Genomic DNA, 25,041 nt, shown 5'->3' with positions numbered 1-25,041 from the left:
ATCAGTTTTGGGACCAATCTTATTTAACCTTGTTATTACTGACCTTGGCACAAAAAGCAGGAATGTGCTAATAAAGTTTGCGGATGACACAAAGCTGGGGGGTATTGTTAACACAGAGAAGGACTGGGATATCATACAAGAAGATCTGGATGATCTTGTAAACTGGAGTAATAGTAATAGGATGAAATTTAATAGTGAAAAGTGCAAGGTCATGCATTTAGGGATTAATAATAAGAATTTTAGATATACATTGGGGACACATCAGTTGGAAGCAACAGAGGAGGATAAGGATCTTGGAGTATTGGTTGATCACAGGATGACTATGAGCTGCCAATGTGATATGGCCGTGAAAAAAGCTAATGCGGTTTTAGGATGCATCAGGCGAGGTACTTCCAGCAAAGATAAGGAGGTGTTAGTACCATTACATAAGGCACTGGTGAGACCTCACCTGGAATACTGTGTGCAGTTCTGGTCTCCAATGTTTAAGAAGGATGAATTCAAACTGGAACAGGTTCAGAGACGGGCTACCAGGATGATCCGAGGAATGGAAAACCTGTCATATAAAAGGAGACTCAAAGAGCTTGGCTTGTTTAGTCTAGCCAAAAGAAGGCTGAGGGGGGATATGCTTGCTCTTTACAAATATATCAGAGGGATTAATATTAGGGAGGGAGAGGAATCATTTAAGCTTAGTACCAAGGTAGACACAAGAACAAATGGGTATAAACTGGACACTAGGAAGTTTAGACTTGAAATTAGACGAAGGTTTCTAACCATTAGAGGAGTGAAGTTCTGGAACAGCCTTCCAAGGGGAGTAGTGGGGGCAAAAGACATATCTGGTTTAAGACTAAGCTTGATAAGTTTATGGAAGGGATGGTATGATGGGCTAGCTTAATTTTGGCAACTGATCTTTGATTATCAGCAGATAAGTATGCCCAGTGGTCGGTGATGGGATGTTGGATGGGATGGGATCTAAGTTACTGCAGAGAATTCTTTCCTGAGTGCTAGCTGGTGAATCTTGCCCACATGCTCAGGGTTTAGCTAATTGCCATATTTGGGGTCGGGAAGGAATTTTCCTCCTGGGCAGATTGGCAGAGGCCCTGGAGGTTTTTCGCCTTCCTCTGCAGCGTGGAGCATGGGTCACTTGCTGGTGGATTCTCTGCAAACCACAATTTGAAGACTTCAATAACTCGGACATAGGTTAGGGGTTTGTTATAGAAGTGGATGGGTACGGTTCTGTGGCCTGCTTTGTGCAGGAGGTCAGACTAGATGATCACATTGGTCCCTTCTGACCCTAAAGTCTATGAGTCTATGAGTCATTCTCACAAGAAATCCAGGAGAGGGGTTCCTGGTTGTGGATCCCGGCAGCCCAACTTAGGGTATGGCTACACTTGAAATTTCGGAGCGCTGCCGCAGCAGCACTTTGAAGTGTGAGTGTGGTTGGAGCATCAGCGCTGGGAGAGAGCTCTCCTAGTGCTGCACATAAACCACATCCTCTATGGGTGTAGCTTGCAGCGCTGGGAGCCGTGCTCCCAGCGCTGCGGCACTGATTACACTGAGTCTTTACAGCACTGAATCTTGCAGCGCTCAGGGGGGTGTTTTTTCACACCCCTGAGCGCGAAAGTTGCAGCGCTGTAAAGTGCCAGTGTAGCCAAGGCCTGAGATGTCTACCTCCTTGAGAAGGGTGGGGCTTAGCATTCCCCATTTCCTCAGCATTCACCATTGGCTGGCTTAGGCGGTTCCCCACTTGGCATGACGGCTTTTGTGGATCACATTCTTAGGCACCTATTTCTCCTCATTCATTGTATAGGGAGCCTATAGGATTTGCGGATCTCAGTGTAGTTCCAGTGCTTTTCACAGCACCTGACTTTTAGACACTGCTATGCTCAGCACTGCAACACTTAAGTCCCTTTGTGGATCCAGACCGTAGCCTCTTTGTGCCTCAGATCCCCATTTGTAAAATGGGCATTATGGCACTTCCCTACCTCACAGGTGTGTTGGATACATACACTAAAGATGGCAAGGCACTCAGATACTATGTTAACAGAGGCTACATACGTACCTTAGAAGATAGGAGATATACAGCTCCTAGTACTTATATATTATATCTTGAAGGAGAGATTGCTCCTTCCCAAATATACAAAAGCAGTAGTTTTGGGGAAAAAACAGTTTACTTTGAAGTTCACAAACAAAACAAAATTCTGCCAAAAATTCAATTTAAGAAAATCGCTGCTTTAAACCCATCCCAGATATAATAGCAGCACTGTTCTCACTGCTATATAGCTATGGCTGTGCCAGAATTTCCAATATAGTCACTTTTTAAAAAAGGTAAAACCTGGTAATTAAATAAAAGAAAACCATTTCAAGATGAAACTGGATATTCCAGGTTCTTAGCCTAGAAGCAAAGCTGGTCATTGCTGACCTCTGAAGCATGTGAACTGTGCGAACATTATTTTTGTGCTACAAACACTATTGGGAAAGCACTTACAGTACAACAATGTACTAGTATAGTAGATTTTAAAGTATTTTAGGTCATGTCTCTCTGTGTGTTGTATTAAAGATAATTTGATGGTTCATGCTGTACAGGTTTGTAACAAGGAACTGAGAACGTAACAACAACTGTGGTACACATATTTTGACTAAACTGAACAGACACTGGCTTTAAAAGAGGCTCAGTGAAAATTTTTAACAATACTTTTTATTTCTAATTAAATACGGGAATGTTCTGTAATGAAACATCCCTAGAAAGTATTTACTGAAAAGATTTTCCTCCCACTTATTCATAAACCATCCACCCACCCACCCCACAAAATTGATGGAACTGTACAGGTCAGCCTAAGCTGTTTAATTCAAGTTATAAATAGTTATCCAATGACTGAAGGATTTATATCCACAGAACACTTTATACACATGTTTTCATTTACCTTTTGTTTTTGATTCTCATTTACACCACTTTACATAGCTCTGGCAATGTAAAAGGGGCCTTTAATGTAAACAGGAACCAGGTAATTTACATCCACTTCAAGGCCTCTTTACACTGCCAAAACAGTGTAAAATCACCTTGTGTATATGAGAATCAAGTCCTGCAAGTTTAACATTGCATAGTAATCGGTATCAATGTGCGAGACATGGGAAGAGGCCTGAGGTGACACTTTGGTAAAATTCCCAATCCCTAACTTCAGTTGAAGCTTTCCCTGTGTAAATACTGTAGAGTCAGGACCTAAAGGAATAAAAAACACCAAAAGGTAACCTTAAATGCACTCATTTACCACATTTACTCATTTAAATGGCTGGGTGAGGTCATTAAACAGAAATGAGATTTCAGCTCCTAGTGGTCTGATTCTCTGTGCCTGTCCCTTGTTCAGTCATTTACATAAGAGAAGAAAATGTATTTACACCATTACAAATTGGATGGGAAATGCAACCAAACCAGAACAACCGTGTTTTATAGTCACTCTGCGCTAGTGTGAATTACTGCACAAAGGGGAGACCAGTGGAAAATCAGGCCTACTAAAGTTTATTTTGTCAACACAATCCAGGAAAATTCAGTTTGTGCCAGGGTTGATGGCTGGACATGGACAATTACTGTAGCTTCACCATGTGCAGCACCACATACTACGTATGCCCATATTAAAGCAACTTTTTGCATTATCATTGCCATTTTAACATTACAGCAGATGAACACTCTCACGAGCGGATAACAATATACTCTGTCAGTACTTTGATACTATAATTTTTACACAGTAAAATACAATACATTTGTGTTTGCCAAAGGGGAATAGTAACAGTCTGGGTTTTGTGTCTATGAAACAAATTATTTGAGTCATTAAAAATGTATAAAAGTAGAAGCAAAGATCATGAACAAGTTCAACAGGCTCCAACTATCTACTAAAATTGCATCTGCATTTCAAAAGGGACTTTGGCTTCAGAGTCTGACGTTCTTCTTACATACACAGAACAATTACATAGAAAGAAATGTCAGGGTGTGTCTTCATTACCAACATTAAAGCACTGCCATGGCATGCTTTAACGTGGCTGTGTAGTCATGGCACCAGCGCTGGGAGAGAGTGCTGTAAAAAACCCACCCCCACGAGGGGAGTAGCTTCCAGCACTGGGAGCACACTGGTGCACTGTCTACACTGCCACTTTACAGTGCTGAAACCTGCAACGCTCAGGGGTGGGGGGGTGTTTTTTCACACCCCTGAGCGAGAAAGTTTCAGCGCTATAAAGTGGCAGTGTAGACAAGGTCTTAGAATCAGATCCTTAACCTTTAATAACCAGAGTAACCTCAACTACCATTTGCAGGGGCGGCTCCCGCAGGCGTGCCGCCGAATCCGTAGGACCGGGGACCTCCCGCAAGCAAGCTGCCAAAGGCAGCCTGCCTGCTGTGCTAGGGGCGGCATAATACCTAGTGCCATCCCTGACCATTTGAGTCACAAAGCACTCTCTCCAGAGGCACTCTGCACTTCATAAGATGGTGCAAATAACATAGCAATTATACAGAGAAACATGACAACCTCGGCTGACTTCAAACTTGGGTTTTTGTTGTTTTTCTTTACAAGTCATGCATTTTTTATTCAATTCACTGTCTGGTGTTTCACAGCAAATAAATTTCCCAAACCATTAAACTTGCTGAAGATTAACAGCAAGTAAAATTCCAGCCAGAAATGAAACAGTTAAACACTCAATGGATGTTTACCTACCAATATGAAATTATCAATAGATGCAGAATTAAAGGTTTTCAAAGAATAATCCTGTACTAAATCCATGCAAGTAACAGTCAACGGTGCAACCTGTATGTAAGGATGAACTCTTCCTTTTAACGGAACAGTTCTTCCAATGTATGAGCCACAAACTGGCTTTATTTCTGGCATCAGATATGCTGTATGTTCTGTGTAACTAACTGCATATTTAGTCACTTACCTACCTACAAGTAAACCTTTGAAATACAAACAAACAGTTATCCAAAATAAACAGACATGCTCAGCTTCTTGCACCTCAACTGGTTTTTAATCAAACTGTAGAAATGTAAATACCATGCCCAGCACAGGGGAAAACCAGGAAACCTCACTGCTCATGTACGTGCACATTTCCATATGGCCTCTTTTACACCATCCAAGGTACCGGTTGTGTTTTGCACTAATACTTTTACTTGGTTTATTTAAAGATTTCCCCTCTCCACATCCATGCCCTACAGAAAACGCATGCCTGCACCATCAGCAGTTCCATGCGTTGAATATCTCAGATTGATCTTCCTCAACTTGGCAAATAAATACCCAGAAAAACAGAGTACCCTCCCAAGGGAAGGGGCAGACCTGTTATCAGTGGAGGTATTAAACAAACTTAAAGCAACTGATTGTGATTCTGTAGAATTTTATGCATAAAAACTGCTGTGACGAAAAGGGAATGGACCTGGTGACCAAAGAACTTTTTCCTGATTCCAGTATCTATGAAGTTTTCATCAGTCAAACCAAGTGCTGTGGCACCAGCAGTAAACACTGTGGAGGCAAAAGCTTTTAAGACATCAGAGTTACAGCATCAGAATCAGTAGCACGAGCAGGCTATGCTCAGCCACTTCTAATATCCATTGTACTACTGCAGTACTACATGCTGACAGAAGATAGAGTACCTCTGCGATTGAAGACATACACAGTGTTCAATGTACTGAGGCTCAGGGCGAGTCTACATGACGGTGCTACAACGGCACAGCTGCACCACTGTAGCGTGTCTGGTGAAGGCGCTCTATGCCAGGCCTGCACAACATATGGCCCGCGGGCCGCATGCGGCCCGCAGAGGCTCACTGTACAGCCCACGGCGGGATTCAAAAGGCTCTGAGCTGCCCGCAGCAGCGGGGAGCTCAGAGCTCTTTAAATCTCAGCCATGGCAGGGATTCAAAAGGCTCTGAGCTGCCCGCAGCAGCGGGGAGCTCAGAGCTCTTTAAATCTCAGCCATGGCAGGGATTCAAAAGGCTCTGGGCTGCCCGCAGCGGCGAGGAGCTCAGAGCTCTTTAAATCTCAGCCGCGGCAGGGATTCAAAAGGCTCTGCGCTGCCCACAGCCGCGGGGAGCCCAGAGCCCTTTAAATCTCAGCCGCGGCCGGGATTCATAGGGCTCTGCGCTGCCCGCAGCGGCGGGCAGCCTAGAGCCCTTTAAATCTCAGCCGCGGCCAGGATGCAAAAGGCTCTGCGCTGCCCACAGCCGCAGGGAGCTCAAAGCTCTTTAAATCTCAGCCACGGCCAGGATTCAAAAGGCTCTGGGCTGCCTGCAGTGGTGGGGAGCCCAGAGCTCTTTAAATCTCAGCCGCGGCCCGGATTCAAAAGGCTCTGGGCTGCCTGCAGTGAGGGGCAGCTCAGAGCTCTTTAAATCTCAGATGCGGCAGGGATTCAAAAGGCTCTGGGCTGCCCGCAGCCGCGAGGAGTCCAGAGCCCTTTAAATCCCAGCCACAGCCACGATTCAAAAGGCTCTGAGCTGCAGGCAGCCGCGAGCTCAGAGCTCTTTAAATCTCAGCCGGGATTCAAAGGGCTCTGGGCTGCCCGCAGCCGCAGAGAGCCCAAAGCCCTTTAAATCTCAGCTGCAAGGGTCGGCTTTAGGCCAATTCAATCAATTCCCCTGATTCAGCCCGCCCCTAAGAGGGCCACATGCCCAAGCCCCAGTACGGTGTACCAGCAAAAGCCAGTGCGCTGTAGCAGGGTGGCCTAGCTTCCCCAGGGGGCAATTTAAAAGGCCTGTGGCTCCCAGGCCCTTTAAATTGCCACCAGAGCACCACTGCTGGAGCCCTGGGGTAGGGCTGTGGGGCTCTGGGGGCTATTTAAAAAAGTCCGGGGTTCCGGTTGCTTCTACCACCCCGGCCCTTTAAATAGCCACCGGAGCCCCACCACTTCCCCAGGGTTCCCGTGGCTATTTAAAGGGCTGGAGCGGTAGAAGAAGGGGAGCCCCGGGCCCTTTAAATACCCCCAGAGCCCTGGGATAGCGGGGGGCTCTGGGGGCTATTTAAAGAGCCGGGGCTCCAGCTGCCTCTGCCGCCCCGGTCCTTAAATAGTCGCTGAAGCCACATCGCTTCCCCAGAGCTCCCTCGGCTATTTACAGGGCTGGGGCAGTAGAAGCAGGGGAGCCGAGGGCTCTTTAAATAGCCCCCAGAGCCCTGGGATAGCGGGGGGGGGGGGGTGTCTCCAGATGCCTTTGCTGCCCTGGTCCTTTAAATAGCCCCTGGAGCCCCACCATTTCCCTAGGGCTCCTGCAGCTATTTACAGGGCTGGGGCAGTGGAAGCAGGGGAGCCCCAGGCCCTTTAAATAGCTCCTGAGCCACGGGTTGCTACTGCTACCCTGGTGGGGGAGGCAGGAGGAGGGGGCACTCACCATACAGGATGGGCTGTACCCCCTGTACCTGCACCAGTTGCCCGCAGCCAACCCCTCCCGCATCTCCTGCCCTGCCAGCACCAGTTCCTGTCTGCAGCCAGCCCTGCACCCGCCGCCCACAGCCAGTCTGTCTCCAGCCAGCCCCTCAACCCCTGCCTTTCCTTCAGCCCTGCACCAACCCCTGTCTCCAGCCAGACCTGCACCCTCTTCCCTGTCTCCAGCCAACCCCTGCCGCACCCCCTGCCTGAATCCAGCCGGTCCTGCACTCCTTTGTCTCCAGCCCTGCCAACCCATGCCACACCCCCTCTGTGGCCCCGCCTGAAGCCAGCCCGCCCATGCCACACGCCGTCTCCAGTCTGCGCCACACTCCTTGCCCAGCCTGCAGCCAGACCCTACCTCCAGCACCTCCCCGCCACCTCCAGCCAGCCCCATGTCCACTGGTGCCCTGCAGTTCCCAGGGAAGTAACCCTGCACACCTGCTTCAATGAGGTGGGCAGAGAGCAGCTGGGACCCACACGTGCACCCTAGCACACACTCAGGGAGTGGCGGAGCTCATTTCTAGTTCAGACACATCTTTTTAAAAAAGAACTTTAGGTAGGGTTAACATACATCTGTACTTTCCCGGACATGTCAGGCTTTTTGGATCTTAAATCGCCATCCAGGAGGAAAATACCGATGTATGGTAACCCTATTGGTACAAAAAATACATACTGTGGCAGAACTTTTTATAGGGAACTGGTTGCTAAGAAATGAAAGGCTTTTTTTTTTACATTTTTTTTTCTTTCAGTCATCCCTGCCGGGGCCCGCCGAAAATGTTCGAATTGGGCCCTGCACTTCCTAAAGCTGGCCCTGCCAGCTGCAGATGGGATTCAAAGGCTCTGGGCTCCCCACAGCCGTGGGGAGCCCAGAGTCCTTTAAATCTCAGCCGTGGCCGGGATTCAAAGGGCTCAGGGCTCCCCGCAGAGATTCCGAGCCGCGGCTGAGATTTAAAGGGATCAGGGCTCCCTGCTGCTATGGGCAGCCCAGAGCCCTCTGAATCCCGGCGGCGGCTCCAGCGGATGCGCTGGGGCTGGGATTTAAAGGGCTCAGGCTCCCCTCAGCAGCAGGAGCTCTGGGCCCTTTAAATCCCTGCCCCAGCCCCACAAAGCTCCGGGTTCCAGCAGCCGCCGGAGCCCCAGGCCCTTTAATTTGACCCTGAGGGCTCCGAGCCAGCTCTTCAGCTGGGAGCCCCTGGTTGATTTAAAATCAAGTATCACCTCCCCACCCCCAACCTTCCTTTTTGGCCCACAGCTGTTTTGGTGGGGCGGCACTGGGAAAGGAGGGTTTGTTTCTGCAGGGCTGGGCAGTGCTGGGGCGGAGTGTTTCCGCTGGGCTGGGGGGGGAGGTGTTTCCGCGGGGCTGGGGGGTTTTGGCCCTCAGCTGTTTTCTTTGGAGTAACGTGGCCCTCGCCGCTTTACGAGTTGTGCAGGCCTGCTCTGTGCTGATGGGAGAGCGCTCTCCCCTCAGCATCATGATTCCACCTCCGCGAGAAGCAGAAGCTATGCCAGCAGGAGAGCATCTCCATCTGACATAGTGCCTATGGGGATAGCACTTAAGTCGATGTAACTCGTGTCGCTCGGGGGGGGATGTGGGTGCCTTTTTCACACCCCTGAAGGATGTAAGTTACATGGACTGACGCAGTAGTGTAGATCAGCTCTCAGGCTCTCTCTTCCAGAAGCAGAGTAATCTCTTAAGCAGTTGCTCAGACTACCAATGCAGGTGGACATTTTAATTTCTAAACATGCTTTAAAGTGATCTGGGACTAGTGAAAGGCGATGAACTGAAAGCCCTAAATAACAGTCCTCTCTCCAGATCGGAGGCATGACACAAGCAACTCAATGCAAGCTTTTCCATAATACCCAGCAATACTGCCACCACTCAACAGGCATTGAGAGGATTATGCCTTGGCCTCTTTGCTAGCAAGAGTCTCAGTCAGTGTAAACTGTAAATCTGGAGCAGTTCAGAGGATTTCAGTGGGCTTGTTATGGATTTACACCAGTGTAACAGAGAGCAGAATCTGGCTCTTGGTTAGTATCAACCTAGGCCAAATCTGAAAGGCCCTGAATTTTGTGGAGCAGATATGGTGTAAACTAGCATAGCTACAATCATGGGTGGCATGTTTGTAGAAATTTTGGTGGTGCCCAGAACCTGCCCTTGCCCAAACTCTGCCCTGCCCCCAAACTCCACCTCCTACCTGCCCGAGGCTCTGGGTGGGAGTTTGGGTGAGGGAGGAGGTCTAGGGTGCAGATCCTAGGCTGGGGCAGAGAATTGGGGTGCAGGATGCAGGCTCTGGGAGGGAGTTTGGCGATAGGAGGGGTGCAGAGGGATGGGGTGCAGGGGTGAAGGCTGTGGGGTGTGGCTGCAGATGAGGGGTTTGGATTGTGGGAGGGGCTCAGGGCGAGAGTAGGGTGTAGGGGGTGAGGGCTCTGGGGCTGGTAATGAGGGGTTTGGGGTGTGGGAGGGGCTCAGGACAAGAGTAGGAGTATGGGGGATGAGGGCTCTGGCTGGGACTGGGGATAAGGTGTTTGGGGGGCTGGAGGGGCTTGGGGCTCAGGCAGAGAGTCAGAGTGCGGGGGGATAAGGGCTCTGGCTGGGACTGGGGATAAGGTGTTTGGGGGGCTGGAGGAGCTCAGGACTACGGTTGAGGGTGCGGTGTGGGGGGCTCTGGGGTGGGGCAGAGCTGGGGATGAGTTTGGGGTGCAAGCAGGCTGCTCTGGGACAGGGGCCAGAGAGGAGGACTCCCCCTAGCCCTTTCCCCGCTGGCAGCAAGCTCTGGGGGAGGACCCCCCTTTCCTGCCCCCTAGCAGCACACTGTCACTTTAGCATCACTGGAGATGAGGGATGGGGCTGCCTCCTTGCATGGCGCAGGAGTGGTGGCTGCGGGCAGAGGGGGGCCCCCCTGTGTTGCTTGAGGGTCCTGACGGAAAAGGGAAGGGTTTGAGGAGGAAGGGCAGGCTCAGAGTCAGTCTGTCCTGGCAGTGGAGAGGGAGGGCACTAGGACCCTGCGGCAGCAGTTGCTGGGAGGCAACGTGGAGCTACTCAGGGAAGAGACAGTCAGTGATTCTCTGCTTTTGGGCCCGGGAAAGACAAGCAGGGGGGCAGCAAGTCGGGGCTGCGGAACACTCGGGGGAGGCATGGGGGGCCGCAGGTGGGGAGGGGCACCCAGCTCCACATATTGCTGGAGCTGGGCCCCTGGTTCTGAATATTGCTGGTGTCCGAGCACCACATAGGTATGTAACTCGCCACCTATGGCTACAATCACTTGATTAGAGCTATACTGACTCACACAGGCTACAGATCTGCACCTCCCCCCTCATTTTTTTTTTTAAATAAAGGATGTAAAATCTGTGCGTGTGTGTGCTCGCAAGAGAGACACACACACACAGAGCTATATAAAAGTTTCACAGAAAATCCTCCACCAACACTACACACATAAACCCTAGACACTTGCACATAAGACAGTTCTTCGAGAACAGAGCCTTTTGGTTTGGATTCATTAATGCAACCCAATAGACTGCCAATAGATATGTATGTCGGTTGACAAAGCTGAATGCCCATGTATTTCAGAAGAAAAGTTGGATGTACATAAAAATGTATTTCACAAATCATTAATCCAGTGGAACCCACTCATTGCTTGTGATCCTCAGAATACATATAGAGAAGGATTTGAGAAATATTATCAGTCAGACTATACCTACTTACTACTTGACAACCAATTCATTTTTAATGAGCTGTTCCTACTACAATTTACAGACAAAATTGTCCTTCCCTACTGGAACAGATTTGTCCCCAAAATATCCTAGGTAATAACACAAAGTACTTGAAGCCGTTTTTCTGCCACAAATTCCATTCTACAGCATTAGGTTTTTTTCCCAGGGCATTTTGAGCTCCAAACAAACAGAAACAAATCTGAAGCACATTATGCTGAGCAGCACACAACAGACAAGTTGCACTCCCAGACTTTTATTGACATTTAAACCTGTAATGTTTAACTCCCACTATTGTTCTAAATGATGAATAGGCAACCTCCTCTACACACACAAACGCACACATTTGGTATTACATCACATACTTTATTTCTAATAGTAAACCTTGCAGAAAGGAATTTTATTTTTACACTTTCTCACCACTCACTCCTAATTAATGTCAATCAGTGTCTTCCACACAGTACATACTGCAAGTATGTGGCCATATCTATACTGCGGATTTTGGCAAAAATTTCCCACTGTTGCTGAAAACTGATGCAGCTCCATGTATTGTGATAGAGATTCAACTAGGAACCGCATGGAGATTGAAAACTCATTTCATCTAGGCCACTAAACAGTAACAAAAAGGTTATAACTTTTGGGTCCAGAATGTAATCTTATATATACTGGTATAAACCTCAAGAAACTCCATGGACTTTAATAGATTTGCTGCAGAAATACAAAGGTGTAAGAGAGAACTGGATCTGTCTCTAGGTTTCTATGCCTTGATAGCTAATGATTAATAGTAGCAAAAGTAAAAGTACTAGTGATGGTCCTGCAGCCCCTGTCATTTTTAAATACGATGGTTGAAATACAAGCTTTATTAAAATCAATGGAGAGAGGATTTCACCCCATGTTGTTTAGACCTGCTCTGAGCAGAGTTAGATAACACAGCATTAAAATCACTAGCAACAATTGGAGGCTGGTCAACACTAGCACTCCCACTGTTTACCATCACCAGAGAAGTTGCCACGGTGGTAGCAACATTGGGAATTTTTTCCCCCCATTCCCCATAAAACTCCCAGTGTAGACATAGCTTATATCTACAGTACAAACACAATCATTAACTTCTTCTAATACTATTTTTCCTTTCTCATGTAAAAGTTAATCCAGCTCCAATCATATCCCTTTCTTAACTTTTGCACAAGGGGAAGACAGAAAGCTGAAAAAAGAAAATTAGATACTTCACGAACTCTGTGACTAAGGCAAAGAAGCTAGCAAGACAGATGGGCTGATGCATTAAGGGAGCTCCAGTTCACCATCCCGTATTTTCCAAAGCCCAACGGTACACAATTTTAACACCATTGCCCAACTTACAGTCATCCTCCTGACTCTTAAATTAAAATATATATCATTCAGACAAGACACAGTCATAACATCTACCTATTTTCCTTCCCACGCCCCACATACTGTTGTCTTTTATCAAGTCTGTGTACAGATTTGTTAGAACATGGTCCTTAGCTCAGATCTGGCTAAGTACGTACATTCTGCAACAGTTTCTCACTAGAGTGGACATGAAACCACAACCGTACAGCTACACAAGTTCTCCCAACTCCATCCCACAATGCCATGCTTCACATTTCATAGCGAGTATTTCCTGTCAGGTTCCCCTAGCTTTCTATTCCTCCTTGCTACAGACATTCCACTGAGTAAAGGAAATCCTTTACTAGTATATAAGGTACAGCACTTGCTGTAGGTAACTATAGCACTTGTGAACACCAGCATTCACTACCCACTCCAGGGAAAGCATTCAGTCAAGCTATGAGCTGGCCAAAGGCCAACATGAGGGTCTTACTTGGAATTTGGAGTAATGAGACTGTTAGGGCACCCCTGGCCTCTAAGGCCCACAACCAATAGGCCTATATAAGGTGTCAGGATGTTGAGCACAGTGCAAAGCAGTGGTAGCACAACATCCTTACCTCCTTTGTAAACTGCTTTGAGATCTACTGATGAAAAGCACCAGAGAAGAGCTAGGTATTATTTATTATTATTATTATTATTATTGTTAAGGTGCTGGGACAATAACCCGACCTCCCAGGCGGCCCGTCCATGAAGAGCTAGATTCTGTCCTGACAAACAAGCCATCCGGTTAGCTGATGCAGCTTGCCAGGACCTTGGTGAAGATAAGCACACAAAAGACCAGATGGAGAAGGAGCAGCAGACAGAGGAGGCTAATGGGAAAGGCCCCAAGGAGATAAAGGGCCTTCCTCACAAAGTATTAAAGTATACTGCATTTTACTGTGCTGCACTCTGTTTCATTGTGTGTGGCTGGAGGAGCTCAAAGTCTGGGAACCAACACTGCTGGCATTGTCACTGCTTTTATTGTAAGGGCAGAAATCTTAGATTAGATAGCTAAATCCTTGATATATACACCTTCCTAAAAAATGTTAATCTTTATGGAGAAAGAAGAACCTGAAGGTATTTATCTGTATCTCTGAGAAAAAGGGGGAAATGTCTTCCATAGCAGGGGAAATCTGGTGCCCCAACCATCATGCAGTCTGCTTGCTCAGAACAATTACTAATGGCCGGTCCTCCCCATGGCTTCCCCAGTTACATCTGGAATTAAGCTCTCCATTCTGCAGGGTTCACAAAGCAACCCTCACCGAGAAAATAAAGTGACTCTGCACTTAGCAGTAGTTCACTATTGGTAACAAATGCTAACAACTGAGTCAGGGATTTGGCTGTCTAATCTGCCTAACATGCACTTTAAAAACAAAAAAAAATATCTCAAAAGGTCTTATTCTAATGGGGCTGCTTATAGTTATAATGTAATGGTGGTGAAGGTACTGCAAAATGATTTCCCCATCATAGTAAAATCTGTAGTGTGGAATACAATTTCACTCTACTTGTAATAAAAACCCATGGAAATGCATTAATTCAGGACTTAATTCATTTTCACAATTAGGTGAAGTTGAGTAGATCACTATTAGATTAAGCTGCATTATATCAGAGTTCACCATAAAAGAGAATTTCTTTCCCTCCACCCCACTCCAGTTCCAAATCAGGCAGGAGGTATCTGCCAGGTATGAAGAATTTTCCTACCATTCAGTCACTGCTTCCCTTCCTTCCTTTCTTTTCTTCACAGCTCCAGTTGTGATCTTCCAAAAATGTAACCTGAAAGTACAAGGACATACAAAATGAATCAAACTAAAATTTTGAATAATTTAAAATTTAAACAATAATCAAAAATAGAAATTAAATGGCCAGTATCTGCATCAATGGCATTAGCACCAAACTTCCTGTCCCTGTGCCAGAAAATGAACACTGTCCAGATTCTGTAGTAGATAGCTGAGGTGTCCTCCTTTCCAAAGACCAGGAGTGAAATCCTGGCCCCATTGAAGTCAATAGAAGTTTTGCCATTCATTTCAGTGGGGTCTGGATTTCTCTCTAGAAAAGTAGCCAGAACTCTGTGTATTGACCTAGATTTGTCCTAGGAGCTGTTCACAAGCCAGGCTGATAGCAATGCTAGGTTGTGATCATGACGTGGTGTTGCCTTGTGACAATATGGATTGTTGCAGAGACAGATCAACTGGAGGACATGCTGACATGCACGCTAACCACAACTGCTTGGCCACTGCTTTACTATCAAGATGATATGGTGCTATCCTTTGCGACTTTTTTTATAACCCTCCAAATCAGAGGTACAAAGAATTGTGTAAGTTGGACGAAAGAGCCACTTCATCATGAAGGCAGCTTGGGCCTCTTCCTCCATGCCCCTGTATCTGTTGCAGAGGCCTTTAACATTTTGGTTTTCTGTTGCACGGAACAGGTGTATGTGCAGATTTCTTAGGCCTGGTCTACACTGAGGGGGAGGAGGGGGAAATCAATCTAAGTTACACAACTTCAGCTACGTGAATAACGCAGCTGAAGTCAACATACTTAGATCGATTTACCGTGGTGTCTTCACCACAGTGAGTCGACTGCTGCCACTCCCCTGTCAACGCTGCTTGCGCCTCTCGCGGTGCTGGAGTACAGGAGTCAACAGGAGAACACTCGGGGGTCAATTTATCGCATCTAGACTAGACGCGATAAATCGATCCCCGCTGGATCGATCGCTGCCCATCGATCTGGTAGGTAGTGAAGACATACCCTCAGAGTTTCTACTACTGTTTGAGACATGGATCTGCTCAAAGTTCTCTGTCTGCTATGAGTTTGCTTCCTGCTTATACAATGTATTAGTACGCACTGTTTTCTCAGAGTGTGAACTGAAGATGGCATTTTGTATGGCTGAAAAGGACGGGGTTTCCTTGAGACGAGATCTGCAACTTAATCCCACTTGATGACTTATGTAAGCATTGACAATGTTAGAGGAAGGATCTTGGTAAACCTTTCCTAACTTGAGCAGAGCCAGGTGGACAGCTCTGAGCTCTGGTAGATTCCAAAGAGGAAAGATATCCCTGAAGAGGACCATTTGCCTTAGACTAGAGGAGGCTCTGTATGAGCTCCCCTACCCAGCAGACTTGAATCCATCATCCCATAGAGCCTTTTGGGGGTCTTGCAGGGGCATTCCCTTTATTTTGTTATTTGCAACTGTTCACTGTACAAAGAATATCTTGACCTACTTGAGTGTCATCACTTGATATCCAAGATTCTGATCTGTAGGTCTTCCATAAGAAGAATCTATTTCAACAGCCTTAGATTAAGTTGAGCCCATGGAAGTAGATACTGGCAGAAAGCCATTCCTCTCAACAGATTCAGTAGAGACTGAAATAGTGGATAGTCCTGAGATAACAACACAATAATCAGAGACTTTAGCCTCAGGAAACAATCCTCCAGTAGAAATATGGAGCTCCTTTCTGTGTCTATCAGGAATCCTAAGTGAAATATTTCTGAAGAGTACTGCAGTATTCTTCTCCTGATCAACCCGACACCAACAAATGTTCATAAAATCATAGAAGATTAGGGTTGAAAGAGACCTCAGGAGGTCATCCAGTCCAACTCCCTGCTCAAAGCAGGACTAATATCAACTAAATCATCCCAGCCAGGGCTTTGTCAAGCCGGGCTTTAAAAACTGCTCCGGATGGGAGATTTCACCACCTCCCTAGGCAACCCATTCCAGTGCTTCACCTCCCCTCCTAGTGAAATAGCTTTTTCTAATATCCAACCTAGACCTCCCGCACTGCAACTTGAGACCATTGCTCCTTGTTCTGTCATCTGCCACCACTAAGAATAGCCGAGCTTCATCCTCTTTGGAACCCCCTTCAGGTAGTTGAAGGCTGCTATCAGATCCCCCCTCACTCTTATCTTCTGCAGACTAAACAATCCGAGTTCCCTCAGCCTCTCCTCGTAAGTCATGTGTCCCAGCCCCCTAATCATTTTTGGTGCCCGCCACTAGACTCTCTCCAATTTGTTCACACCCTTTCTGTAGTGGGAGGCCCAAAACTGGAAGGTTAGTTCGTTTGTTCTAACCATGGCTTTTTCTGCTTGAGTCTCCAAGATGACTTTTGATTAGACAGGAGAAAGAGAGAGAAGGACAACATCCACTACCTACCATGATTTTTATGCAAGTCCTGATGGCCACAGACAAAGTGAAAGAGAGCTTCAACAAACCAGCAGGTGCCTCAACCACTGCCAGCTTCTCCTTAGTTTTACAAAGAGAAGATACGGCTGAAGCTTGGTAGTTTGCTTTCTGAGAACAGTCAGTGCTAAGGGGGCTGGCAGATGCAGAGCTCAGGCAGCCTCCATACTGAATATTATGCCAGTATCAGCTCCACCTCTAATTCAAGGGGTGGGGATGAGGAAGAACCACAACATAAACTAAAAGAGGAATCAGGTAAAAAATGCCCACTGAATTGATTTGTTTATTCCAAGGCATCAAACAGAATGGGAGCAGTACAAAGAGAAAGAGGGAAGGAGTCAGTGGCTGGCCTTAGACCTTAGATCCTCTGTGACGATGCGATTCTGGCGGGACCCAACTGAGAGTGCCAATTTAGGACCAATTGCTCAAACAGGGCAGTCACAGCCCAAGTCTGGGGTTTTTCCACCTCTAAGGCAAACCAAACCAGCCAGACAAAAAGGACTTCAGTTTCACCCCACTGGCTAACCACAAGTCACACAAGCAATTTCCTTAGACACTCCAGTCTCCCAGTGTCACCACCAGTGCCACCCGTCCTGGGGATGAATGGTTATGAAAACCAATACCCCAGTAAAAGAAAAAGGTTCTCTCGATCCCAAAGGACCAAGCCCCAGCCCGTCAATATACACATCAGATCTTACCCACAAATCACACTGTTGCCAAGCCTTTAGAATCTAAAATCTAAAGGTTTATTCATAAAAGGAAAAAGATAGAGATGAGAGCTAGAATTAGTTAAATGGAATCAATTATATACAGCAATGGCAAAGTTCTTAGTTCAGGCTTGTAGCAGTGATGGAGTAAACTGCAGGTTCAAATCAAGTCTCTGGAATACATCTCCCCAGTTGGGATGGGTCATTCAGTCCTTTGTGCAGAGCTTCTGTTTGTAGCAAAGTCTCTACAGAGGTAAGAAGCAGGATTGAAGACCAGATGGAGATGAGGCATCAGCCTTATATAGGCTCTTCCAGGTGTAAGAACACGTCTTTGTTCTTACTGTGGAAAATTACAGCAAAATGGAGTCTGCAGTCACATGGGCCAGTTTCTGCACACCCTGCTGAGTTACAAGGCGTATCTGCCTCCTCTCAATGGGTAAATTGTGTAGCTGATGATCCTTAATGGGACATCAAGCAGGCTAAGCAGAGCTAACACCCACTTGTCTGGGATCTTTCCCAGTAACAAAGCACAAGTTTGAAATATAGACAGTATAGAGCCAATACTTATAACTTCAACTACAAAATGATACAGACATACAGACAGCCTAATCATAACCAGTAACTCATAACTTGGTCTTAGACACCTTATATGACCCCCTTTACATAGGATTTGGTGCCACTATAGGACCATAGTTGCAAACCATGTTCTGTATGGTCCCAGTTTATATCAATAACGTCACATCCTCCTTTGCCGTTGATACATCAGACAATCCAGTTCCTTGACCTTCCTCACTTCCTTTTTCCTCCCTTGGGTACCCAATTCAAATCCTTGTTTTGCAGGGCCGCCCGGGGGGCAAGTGGGGCAATTTGCCCCAGGCCCCGCGAGCCCTGGCCCCGCGGCGGTCTGGGTCTTCGATGGCATTTCGACAGCGGGGGGCCCTTCAGTGCTGCCGAAGACGCGAAGGGACTGAAGGACCCCCCGCCGCCGAAATGCCGCAGAAGACCTGGACCACTGCCGGGTGAGTACAAGAGCCGCAGCTCCCCAGCTTTGCCCCAGGCCCCCTGAATCCTCTGGGCAGCCCTGTTGTTTTGTATGTCTCCCATCTTCCAGACAGTATACATGTCCCTACCACCTAAATCTTCTTTCATTATATTTTCTAACACGTCCTGCTCTGCCAGCTCCCTTATTTATTATTTTGTCTTTGTCTGTGATGGGCTGCTCCAATCTCTTTTTGTTATTTACTGTCAGTGCCCAAGTCTCTGTTCCACACGTAGCATGTTTAGTACAATCACATGGTATAATCTGATCTATAGCATGCTGTGGAGACCTCTGTTTGACTAGATGTTGTTCATCCTTCCAAAAGCAGTGTTTGCTTTTCCTAATCTCCTATCAATATCTTTATCATGGCCACCTTCAAATGTCATCATAATCCCCAGATAGAAGAACTCAAAAGTTGTTTTTCCTCTGATGTAAGGGCAGCCGCTCTGTTCCCCATCATATTTAGTAAAGAAGACCATACTTTTCCTAATTATGCAGTTGCTGGAGGGTGAGAGAATTCTCTGTCCCTGGTAAATGGCTGCTACCTAAGCAAGGACAATCCTTATGGTGGGCGCAGATGGCCAACAGTCCTGAAAAGTGGGTACTACAGTATTTTTTTTTTTAAATTGGTGTAGCTGGTAGCACCGCCTAAAGTTAAGTTTGACCAACAGTTCCTAATATAAAGATCCTATTTCCAGGAGCTTATAATTTTGCCAGAATTTAGCCATTTGTACTGAAATTTTCCATGCCAGGTGCCTGCCTCAGGCTGAACTTTTCGACAATTAAGGGTCAGCCATTTCTGAGAAAATGGCTAAGGAAACGCACACTGTTTTGTCCGCGTTAAAAACAATTCTTATTGTTTCCCTGAGAAACTCCAGCACCTCTGGAAATTTGGCATGGGGGTGCCTTTGTATCAGGGATGTACCTTTTGCTCTTCCTATGCAATCTCACCTAAATTTGGCCAAATTACGAAAAAATCTCAGTTCGCATTTGCTCACTAGACACTTGTTAATTTGACAGCTAACTTCTCCTAAAATTCCATCTGCACTGAGTTTAGGCCTCAATCCTGCAAGCTGCTCCATGCAGAGCAATCCCAGCACATATAAAGTCAGCTGGGCTCTGTGCAGGTGTCCATCCACATGGAGCTCACTGCAGCATCAAACCGAAGTTTGTAAAATACTTATGGGTCCTTTAGGATGAAAGAAGCTACAGTAAGGAAATAGAAGATATAATTATCCCAACATTCTGTCATTAGCTCTATCTGAATAGGAACAGAATTAACTAGATGATGCAGGAACGGCAGCTGAGATATTTTTAAAAAAAGAAAAATCCACAGCTGCAGCAAACTACAATGCACAGTTAAATATTCCCCACCACAGAGCCTTCCTGGAGGAATATATTCTGATAAACCAGCATGCCTGCATCTTAGAACATCAGCAAGTGGCAAAAGATCTGCGGTTTGGTCTCTGAAGTATTCTCGTCTTTTAGAATCTGCACTTTTGGAGAGTGACACTGTAATGCCAAATATATCCACCAAGAGGCACCTTTATTTTAATCCTGCACAATGCCATTTCCTCCTCATCAGAAACAGTCACTAACCAATTTCTCTTTTCATTTTCTGGGAACTCTATTTTCTCTTTCTGTATGTAAACGAAAAACAAAAAATAAGGCCAAAATGTAAAAAGCTCTGCCAGACCTGAATTAATAAACAACAACGATTGAGTGTTTTTGACCCTTTCCTTCGGTCTCATTCTCAAAAACTGACAGAAAAACAAGGTATGACCTGATAACACAAAACCACCTTGCTATCATATTACTTCCTCACTGGAAATGAAGTATCAAAAATTTAAAAATGTAAATGTGTGGGACTGTTAAAATCAGATGCAGCGATACCCACTGAAAAATGTGGATACATATCACAGGAGTCTGCACCACTGGACCTGCAGAGCAATTATCCAGTTCTCTAGAGGTCAAACAAAATACTGCAAACTTTAGCAAAACCCACACAAACTATCCCACACACTGCACCACAAAGATCCAACAGTTTGCTGCTAATGGTGCTGCAGTATTGCTGTTTCTGTTCCTCACACTGTTAAAGCGCTAACTCAAGTTTCAGGGCCAGAGTTCGGATCCAGGATGTGTGAACCATACATTTGTGTGCGGTGCCTCCTTTCTCCTTGTGTCTACCTGTAAACATGAAGAACTGGGAGCAGCCGTCTTCCTTTTATAATAATAAGAAAACAGAAGAAGTGACACTGAACGGGGTTTTTGGGGTAGGCACTGAGTAGCAGGAGTTGGAGTAGAAGCTCTGTTCTGCTAGAGAAAGAGAATGCATGAGTAGGGAGAACTCGTGGTACAGAATGGTGAAAGAGACCTGAAGAAACAGGTATACAGAGATGCACCAAATGGTTCTAGTAATTCCTTTAAAAAATACAGGCCATGCTGCCAGATCCTTGGCTGATGTATATCAGCACAGCTCCATTTAATGAAGCTATACCAGTTCACACCAACTGAAGGGCTAACCTATAATGTTCACAGATACTAGAGGAGAAACCAGTACCAGAGTCTCCATACTTAACAGTGAAAATCCTGAATGCTAAGCCCCATTTTCAGACCACAGAACTGAGCTTGTTGGAAAAAGAGGGGAGGGAAATTGAGGAAATTTTCAGACCAAAAAACAAGTTCTGCTTTCCATCAGAAAAAAAAAAAAAAACTGTATCAAGAAATCTGTCTGACCAGCAGTTGCACAATAGAGAGAAAGTGGAGTTGGCCTAGCAACAGTTAAAAACCTGTACTATGGGCCCCCAATTCTAATGAATGAGGGGGCAAAATGCCTGAGGAAACTGTCAGAATTCATGAAGACAGCACAAAGTCGAGGTTTCATTGCTTCTGTGCTAGTGAGAGCATGGCAGGTACACGTTCATATGCATTCACAGGGTTCCCTATCCGAGGAATAAGCACATTCATTCTTGTGGTAATTAATGGGTTTTGATAGTTGAGTGTAACCTTTTGAATAAATAAAATTCTATCAAATCTACAAAAAAAAGTCATATTTGTTTGTATATTGCTGAATGGAAGTGATTAATGCCTCATGATACTGAGAGGCTTTATTGCAAATGCAGGGGAAATTACCTTTTCAATGACATATAAAATGACTTTCAACTCTTAATAGTCTTAAAGGAATTCATATTCGATAGTTCATCTTTTCTCTCTTAACACATACATCTGAGACTTTTAATTTTGCTTAGATTATACATTGCCCATCTCATTAACAGACACCGTCTCTTGTTTTGTCACACTCACGGGACTAGTGCAAAAAATAACTTGCATCAGGTGCAGGGGTTTGGACTTGACTTACAGTATGAGGCTTCTTCCAGCCCAAATGTCATGGAAAGATTGTCTTGCTAAGAAAAAACTTGTACACCAGAGGTGGAGATCTACCCTGAGCACAGAGGTTTGTGTCCAAAGTTCACACAGATTAAAAAGTGAAGGCTTTCACACCACTCTCTTGTGTAGGAAGCAGCATGGAACTGCACCATCCCAGGAGGAGCACTGGAGAAACTGGCCCAGAGGTATGCACAGCCTCTCCCAGTGTTACTCCTTGTACACAAAGAAGTGAGCAGATTGCTCATTTCCCGGCCTAACCTGTGGCCAGATGCAGGGGCCATACTATAATTCTCCGGAAAGGGTTGTTTGAACTACAAGAAGGAATCCTACATCATTTTATGTTCCCTGCATGAATAATTTGAGGGCATGGCAGTTTGAGAGGTATGAGGGGAAGTGACTTTCCCAAAGCCATGAAGTGAGTCTGTGACAGAGCTAGAAATAAAACCAGGTCTCCTGACTGTCAGTCCTATAACCATCTACTGGACTGCACTGTTTTTTCTATTAGAAGCATGTCAATAGTACTTCTACTACTTGTAGTGAAAGAACATGGAAGTAAAACACACGCACCCTGGTGATTAAAAGAGAAAGAACATCTTCGCCAGTTGCATTAAAACCTCTTTAAAATATTGCTGCCATTTTAATGGAGTGTTAATGCTACATTCAAATGTCAGTAAATAAATTTATTTTGGTAACTGCGGCTATAATTGTAGCTGCTACTTGTGTTGGGTCTAAACTTTTGGTGAACTTTGGGGAGCCAAAACACACCCAGACTGGCTGTCTCTGCATAATCCTTCCTGAACCCTTTTGAACAAAGCACTGACCTGCAAACTACTCATGACACCCCCTTTTCTCAAATAGCCATTAGCCTTTATCTCTATGCATTTACTCGTTAACTTGCTTTTCCTGTAAAATCTTGATTGATTATGCATGACCATTATCTTTTGTTAATCACTTTGTTTACTTCTGTGTATAAATATTGATGCTCACCCCTAATAAAGGGGCCACACTTAATCTAAAGCTTGTAGAGCTAAGGATAGTGTGAGCCCGTTGATCAACGCATTGGTGTCTGGTCTCTGACAGAATTGTGTGCCCCATACCAACTCCGCACGAACTCGGGTGCTGGAGAGGTGAGTGAGGACTTGCTTTATTTACCTAACAATTGCATTGCTTCCATCCTGTTAGCTTCGCAGTTGCCCAAAGCCGTAATACTTTCAAATAAATTGCCATGATTTCTGATAAATGTCTAGTGATGGCTGGGTTGGTTTGTTTGTTTTAACACTTTCATATTAAATAGAAAAACACCTTCAGAACAGATCATTTCTGCTGTGTAAAGTGAAGACATCAACAAGACTATTTCAATGTACTGTTGTGACCAACCCCTCACTCCCCTGGGCACTTTGTCCTTTCCTAAGCACTCAAAATGCACATTATTAGGGACAGCATTCTTTTTAAGACTCTTAAGTCTCTTAAGACTAATGCAGTGCAACTTTATTTCTGTGGTTTACCACCATTACCCTATTTGATCCTGACAGAGTCAGTCATTTTCATCTGCTATATCTTGCATTTGCATGCGCTCTCTGTATATTGTACAAAGTAGCTATCAAGAAAAATTGGCTGTGCTACTATAAGGTACCCATCCTGGGAGCCTATCTTGGGTAAGGACACATTGTACCTTTCATATGTGCTTTCATTATGATGAAGCAGCAAATGTATTGAGAGCCAATTCATCCTCACAGGAGAAAAGTTTCAGGCAGAGAGACAGTGGGAAACCCAAGAAATGTAGGTGCTGACCAAGTGCAGTCCTTCTGGGTTAACAAAAACAAGAATCCTACTGAATTAAAATGCTAGGGCAATGAAATCAATTTACAATCTCTTGTATTTCACCTAGTTTCTGCTTTGTTTCATCTGAAAGCAATTCGTTGGCTTTGTATTTAGAATGCACACACTAATTTCTTATCCTTCACTCTGATTGAAAGATTGTTTTCATGCTTCAGTTGACAGTATTTTGCTTTTTCCATTTCCTTTTGTCCCCCCTACTTTTTTTGGTAAAGGAGGTAACAACTTCATTAGAAAAATCAACAAGAAGCACGTGCATCGAATCAATAGAAAGGGTTGAAGGGATTAGATTTTATCAGTCAAGGTGGATAAATGTCAATTTCACTTTACCCACACAGGCTCACCAAAAAATATTTCCATTGATAACAACAGAAATGTACAGATAGGCAAAGCAAGAAAAATGCTCCTTGAGAATTTAGATTTAACTTAGATTAGAGTTTGATATAAGGATATTTACTTTGTGTATTTTGACATGTGATGTTGACAAGAGAGAAGACAGACTTTATCGTATGGCAATTTGCCAAGATTGGGGGGGTGAGGGGTGGCATCAGTTACTCTTTCAGACCAGAGGATAAGCCAAGATAGCAGCTTCAGGGTACAGCTTGAAAGAGCAAAAAGGGCTCAATCCTGCCCAGTGCTGAGCACTCTCCTTTTCCACTGAAGTCAGTGATAGTGGAAGGTGCTTGCAGGAGGGAGCCCTAAACTCTTTGGGACAAGGACTTAATATATGTCTGTACAGCACCTGACACAATGGATCCCAATCTGGTAATGGCCTTTAGACACAATACAAATATAAAATAATAAATAATACTAATAAAAACAATAATGAATCTAGAGACTAAATAATTGCTTCAGCAATAAAAAACTGATGGGACATAAAATATATTCAGTTAAAGCACTGTAAACTCAAATACAAATACATAACCCTCCTTCCCCCAAAAAAGCTAACTGCAAATACTGTCATATATAACTGCATAAGAATAAGTTTTATAAATATTTTATTCTAAATTCCAATATTTGACATATTATTATTATTTCCACTATTATCAGAATAAAATGAAACTATATGTCAGCCAGGTATCTTATAGGGCCTGCATCTGCTCTCATCGAAGTCAACTGACCTTAGTTTCACTGGAAGCAGAACTGGGCCTACACTGCTGCATTCATTAATAGGTCTCCATAAATGTCACATTTTTATTTTATTAGTGAAAGCCACATTTTATTAACAATAAGAGCATTATGTAGGCATAGTCTTTGGCCCCCTGTTGTGACTTGGAATTTCTGAAGGTCATATAAAATAGTCTATGGAAAAGAAAAAAAATGCTTTGCAATACTCTTTCAGAGTATCTGCAGTAAGAAGACAATAGATAGCTGATTTGTAACATGACTTTGAGGACAACTACAAATGTTAAGACCAC

General features: G+C 45.1%; 1 protein-coding gene across 7 annotated transcripts in view; it reads right to left on the bottom strand.

The window, feature by feature from the left end:
- Positions 1 to 25,041, bottom strand: part of ATXN1 (ataxin 1) — a 274,987-nt gene that overhangs the window by 156,070 nt on the left and 93,876 nt on the right. For all 7 annotated transcript variants that reach the window (XR_007772752.1, XM_050941582.1, XM_050941581.1 and 4 more), the window contains one exon: positions 14,179 to 14,250. The gene's annotated coding sequence lies outside the window, so the exon portion shown is untranslated. The remainder of the gene's footprint in view (positions 1 to 14,178; positions 14,251 to 25,041) is intronic.

This window comes from Gopherus flavomarginatus, chromosome 2 (genome assembly GCF_025201925.1).
Source record: "Gopherus flavomarginatus isolate rGopFla2 chromosome 2, rGopFla2.mat.asm, whole genome shotgun sequence".
In the NCBI taxonomy this organism is placed as follows: Eukaryota; Metazoa; Chordata; order Testudines; family Testudinidae; genus Gopherus; species Gopherus flavomarginatus.
This window is presented reverse-complemented; position numbering and strand designations above follow the sequence as displayed.